Source organism: Zalophus californianus, chromosome 7 (assembly GCF_009762305.2).
Source record: "Zalophus californianus isolate mZalCal1 chromosome 7, mZalCal1.pri.v2, whole genome shotgun sequence".
Classification (NCBI taxonomy): domain Eukaryota; kingdom Metazoa; phylum Chordata; class Mammalia; order Carnivora; family Otariidae; genus Zalophus; species Zalophus californianus.
Genome location: NC_045601.1, coordinates 45,648,421 through 45,654,504, shown reverse-complemented (window position 1 = coordinate 45,654,504; position 6,084 = coordinate 45,648,421). Strand labels below are relative to the sequence as shown.

At 40.6% G+C, this 6,084-nt stretch overlaps 1 protein-coding gene across 1 annotated transcript in view; it reads right to left on the bottom strand.

Annotated features, from left to right (window-relative positions):
* Nucleotides 1-5,672: 5,672 nt before the first annotated feature.
* ZUP1 (zinc finger containing ubiquitin peptidase 1) overlaps nucleotides 5,673-6,084 on the bottom strand; it is a 53,071-nt gene continuing 52,659 nt past the window's right edge. Inside the window, exon 12 of the mRNA XM_027601642.1 lies at nucleotides 5,673-6,022. The gene's annotated coding sequence lies outside the window, so the exon portion shown is untranslated. The remainder of the gene's footprint in view (nucleotides 6,023-6,084) is intronic.

Genomic DNA, 6,084 nt, shown 5'->3' with positions numbered 1-6,084 from the left:
TTGATAAGCTGGACTTGATTAAAATTAAAAATCTGTGACCTGACACTGTCAAGAGAATGAAAAAGACAAGGCAGAGACTTGGAGAAAATATTTGCAAAAGACATATCTAATAAAGGACTGTTATCCAAAATACGCAAATAAGTCTTAGAACTCAACAAGAACAGGGGGTGGGGGTTTTGGTTAGCCTGGTGTTGGGTATTAAAGAGGGCATGTACTGCATGGAGCACTGGGTGTTATATGCAAACAATGAATCATGGATCACTACATCAAAAACTAATGATGTAATATATGGTGATTAACATAACATAGAAAAGGAAAAAGAACTCAACAATAACAAAACAACTCAATTTTAAAAATAAGCCATAGAAAGATGCTCCACAACATTGACAACACCCATTGCTGGTGAGCATGTGGAGCAACAGGAACTTTTATTCATTGCTGGTGGGAATGCAAAATGGCACCCTGGAAGATAGTTGGTCGTTTCTTAGAAAAGTAAACATACTCTTACCTTAGGATTCAGCAATTATACTCCTTGATATTTACCCAAAGGTGTTGGCAACTTCTCTCCACAGAAAAACCTGTACATGGATGTTTATAGCAACTTTATTCATAATTGCCAGAATTTGGAAATTTCGAATACAAGATATCTTTCAGTAGGTAAGTGGATAACTAAACTGTGGTACACCCAGACAATGGAGTATTATTTAGTGCTAAAAAGAAACAAACTATCAGGTCATGAATATACATGCAGGAAACCTAGTGTATAGTACTCAGTGAAAGAAACCAATCTGAAACAGCTACATCTTATATGATCACAAACATGACATTTTGGAAAAGAAAAAACCGTGGAGACAGTAAAAAGATTAGTGATTGCCAGGAGTTAGGAAAGATGGAGGGTTAAATCAGAGGGACATAGTAGGTATTTAGGTCAGTGAAACTACTCTGTATGACACTCGAATGGTGGATCTCTGTCATTAGTCACATGCCCGATGCCGATATTATGATACTGTAAAATTTGGCTATGTATATATTTTCACGAAATGAACAAAAATGATGAGGATCAATTATATTATTAATGATAGAAGAAGAGAGGCAGAAATCTTTAAAATTTATATCTAAACGAATGCCAGTTCTTCATATATTCTAACAGCTCCGCTCCATCCCAAGCCCTCTGCCATCCAGATTCCCTGTCCTCTAGGCTTATTACCTCTTTAATGTTCCCATAGCCATAACAGGCATACCTCATCTTATTGTTTCACTTTTTTGTGTTTCTCAGGTACTGTATTTTTTACAAATTAAAGGTCTGTAGAACCAGAATTGGAAGCGGAGCCTGAAGATGTGATTGAATTGCTGCAATCTTGTGATCAAACTTGAACGGATGAGGAGTTGCTTCTTATGAGTGAGCAAAGGACATGGTTTCTTGCGATGGAAACTATTCCTGGTGAAGACACTGTGAAGATCAGCTTTGATACGAAATATGTTGCATCTGTGTCCACTAAAAGTCAATCAGTTTGTTCCCCACCGTCAATTTTTACCTGGGGTACCTGTGGGAAAATCTAAAGTGGGCAGTTTAAGTCCATGGGAGAACCTCGGTCCTCAGAGGTAGGGGAAGACGATGCGGTGGAATAGAAGAGGGGTCATCTAGAATGTCCGCAGTGTCGGACGGGCTGTGAAACGGAACAAGACACGTTCTAATATTTGCAGTCGGGATTTTGGGGACAGTGCCATGAAGGCTTGCATATATGGGATCTCTGACCATTTGAGGAGTTCCAGCAAAAGAGGTCAAGCTGGAAAACAGTATCATAAGAATGGGTTCCGTGGGGGGACCATACCTCTTGACCTGGGAGTTTGTACTGAGGCCAGGAAACATGACATAAAAAGATGGGATATTTTTTTCTTAGGCTTTTGGGGTCAAATTTGTTCCCGTTTTTAAAAATACAACCCAAGGGCAAGTCAGAAGAAATAGAGGGGGTTTGTCCCATAGTGGGAAAGACCGGCTGCCAATTCTCAAAGGGGCATTCCACCAAGAGGCAAGGTAGCTGAGAGTTAGCCAGCATCAGGAAAGGGTCCCAACTGAGTCTGTAAAGTGTGGATTTACCCAGGATGGGGGGCTGTTGCCAACTGTGCCACGCACTGGGAACAGAGACCTCAGAGGAGACAGAGTGGAAAAGGTTAGAGGAAAGGGGTCCTTCGTCCTCATGGGCATGGATAGTCTGACCTGTTGGCCTTCAGACCTTCCAAACACACCGGGGAGCTGCCCTGGCCAGGGATCTTCAGTTGCCTGAGGAGTACTAGGGTGGGCTGCCGAAGGGCCAAAAGAGAAAGAAGGAGAGAAGGATTTCCCCTCTTCCAAACGGCAAGAGGGGAAACTTCTCACCCTTTTGGGCAAGGGCGGTCCAGCAGATTCCCCCTGGGGCTTCAGATCTCCCCTGAGGAGCAATCTTGGCTGGGGGTCGTCAGTTCCCCAAGTAGTAAAGTCCATCCACTAATGGAAAGTCCTGAGAAGTCCCTGAGGCTTTTCTACTGAAAGAGTTAAGGTTCCTATATCTATATTAACTTTCTGTATTTGCATGCAAAGTCTTTAATTGTCACCATGGTTAAGTGGATAACTGAGTATTGTTTCACAATGACTTAGGATCCTATTGGACCAAGTATTTTAAAGCCTTTTGAATATTTTTAACAAGATTCCCCAGATCTACTTATCACTTGTAATTCCAGTTATTATCCTAAAATGTAGTGTGTCTCAAAAATAACCAAACTTTCTTGTCAATTCCATTGCAGTGAATTCTCTTTAGATCGTTAACAATGGACAATAAAATCTATAAAGATTGTGGCACATGTGGGTAAAGTATATTCTGCTTCTACAAAAAAATGGCCCCTCATCACCACACTCTTGCCATCCAGATGTCCTTGTAACATGACAAGAGTCTGCTCCTGAATCACAGAAATTAAGATGGGTAAACAATGGCTATAAATTAAATGAACAGTCAGGGCTATGGGAAACCTAGGATGGCCACTTGGTCCTTCCCAGCTCCCTGGCAAAACCATTTTTGGTTTTTGCATTTCTTCACTCACCTTAGTGCATTTAAGAAAAACTAACTTGGTCCTCAGAGGCCTCGGACCTCCTCTCTCTGGACTTCTTGAACGGCTGCAGCTGGACTTCATTCAGCTGCCACTCACAATGGGTTATCAAAATGTTGATGTGTTTCCCATTTAGGGTATACCTTCCACAATATCCAGGGACCCACTTCATTGGGCAAATTACATAAGACTTAATGAAAACCTTACAAATTTCTTAAAATTATCACTGTTGATAATCAGGCAAGGTCAACAAAACAAATGAAAAAACTGTACTCAAGCGCAAGTATTAATTACATAGGATTGACATAATTAACGAGCTGATGAATATGGATTATAATTTTCATAACTTTTTTCTAAAGTGTTACTGGTCTTAGTCTTTTGTTTTTCCAGATTTAGGGAAATCTTTTCTTTTCTTTTTTTTTTTTTAAGACTTTATTTATTCATTTGAGATACAGAGATACAGAGAGAGGGAGCATGAGTAAGGGGAGAGGCAGAGCTCCGGAGAGGGACTCGATCCCAGGACCCCGGGATCAGGACCTGAGCCGAAGGCAGACACTTAACCATCTGAGCCACCCAGGCGCCCCGGGGAAATCTTTTCTCTTAAGCTTTCAACAATTGGGTAAGATCAACCTTTGTAAACAAAGATGAAATATTTATCTTTTCCTCTCTACCTGACCCCTCTAGAATTCAAACAATAGTGTTAGCTGTTTACATAAATTCAATGAGAAGTTGTTCCCCTTATCACAGGACACAATTTTTAAAAAACTGGCTACCTTGCCAAGGCTTTAACTAAAATGTTAGTGTTTCGAGGTAGGTGCATAGACTCAGGTATGACCAGACAACTTTAAAGAACTATTTGCAAAAATTGGCCTAGTACCTTGCTTACAAAGTTCCAACAAAGCAATCTTTTAAAAAATCTATATAGCCAATCACTATCTTTGCTGCTTTTATATAAATAAACAAGCCAAGCTTAAACAGATTAGTTTTGTCATGATCTTTGATTTAAAAAAATTGGGGTGGGGAGCCTGGGTGGCTCAGTCATTAAGCATCTGTCTTCTGCTCAGGTCACAATCCAGGGGTCCTGGGATCGAGCCCCGCATCGGGCTCCCCGCTCAGTGGGAAGCCTGCTTCTCCCTCTCCCACTCCCCCTGCTTGTGTTCCTGCTCTCGCTGTGTCTCTCTGTCAAATAAATAAATAAAACCTTCAAAAAAAAAAAGAATTCGCTTAAAAAAATAAAAAAACAAATAAAAATTAAAAAATTGGTGTAATTGTAGACAGTTGTTAGGTTTGTACCTTCGTCTATATTAGATTCTAGCCCTATTAATTGTCTTTCAGGTTTTATTATACACCTCTAAGCTGGACTGGATCCTAAATTCTTTTAGTTTCTTCAACTATCTGGCTTTGACTCTCCAAACTAACATTTCTAATTTTCTCCCACCCTTGTGATTTGAAATCAATAAAAACAATAACTGCCTTAGAATCTCCTTGGAAGAGACTATATCAGGTCCTCCTCACTCACTGCCCAAATGGCAGGCAAACTTCAGGGACTCGAGGCTTGGATACACATCTCACAGCTAAAGAAGGCTCCACCTGACATCTGGCTTTGTACAAACGCTGGAGACCTCTGAACCAAATTGACAAGGAAAATGAAGATGGCACCTAATGTGGACAGCTAACTCAAGACTCTGGACCGGGCCTATATACTCATGAACATTATTTTGACTCTGCTCTTAATCCATTTCACATTAGATCTGCTTTACAAAACCGGTGAACTCCTTAGCTTTTTGATAACTCAACGTTTCAGACATGCTCAGATTATTGATATTTTTTTAAATACTGCCACTCCTTATTTCCTTTCTTAAGTTAATTTCCTTCCTAAAACAGGTCCACCTTATTGATTGAACTACAGTGCATAATGACTCCATAATGTGTGCTTTCTCAGGGTATATTTTTACTTGTATTTGGCAAAAGGACTTACGGGGAACACACTATTTAAGTCCCTGCCAAAGTAAAGGTTGTTGTGCAATTGGATTATTGGTTACACCTATTTCATTTGTATAATCAATCAGAAACTTAGCATTGGGCATCCCTTTAAATTTACTTCAGAGACTAAAGTGAGACACTGGCTTCACACGTAGTCAAGAGTCATCAGTGACTGCTGGTGTCAACCCAGCGAAGCTGCCAGGTTTGGCAGATTACTTTTCCTTGGGTAGATACTGCCCATAAATGAATATGTGAGCAGAAATCTCTCTGAAATCGCTAAATCTGTTGCTAAAGCAATAGCCATCCAAGAAAAATCTTTGGACTCCCTTGCACAAGTTGTATTCGTTAATGGAATTGTTCTTGGTTCCCTCCGAGCTGAACAACGTGGGGTTTGCTCTGGGATAAATACCTCTGGTTGTACTTGGGCAAACAGCTCTGGTGAAGTAGAAATAGAACTAGATAAAACCCAGGCACAATCCAAGTGGTTAAATCAGTGTCCGCTGATTTCTTTTTAGCCGACTGCCCTCAGGAATTGCATCCTGGTTTAGATCAATCCTCCAATTTGGACTCAGCATTTTGTTTATTATTATTATTGGAATTTTTATCACTGTAAAACTTTGTGTGTCCTTTATATAGCTCAATGTTATAAGGATGCCACCCAGGTAATGGTCACTTAGCATTTTGGAACGATTTCTAAAGCGTATGAGACATTCCATGAGGAAGGTCCAGAAACTGCAGAAGATATTTGGCCTTAGGATCTGACGGTAAAGCCTTTCTCTGCTCTGGCACTAACGTTGCTCAAATGTGGCCTAAGGCTCCTAAGACAATCACTTTCCCTCCTACGTGGACACGACACACTGAGAATGAGCCTTCATGGTGACACGGGATCACTGATGCTTGATGGTCGATCAGCAATACCTTCCAATGGTTGAGATCTACGAAGCTTTCAGAGAAAGATCTAGATCAAAAAGGGGAAAGGTGAAAAACTGACATGACAATCCATTTTAAAAGGGGGTTGGG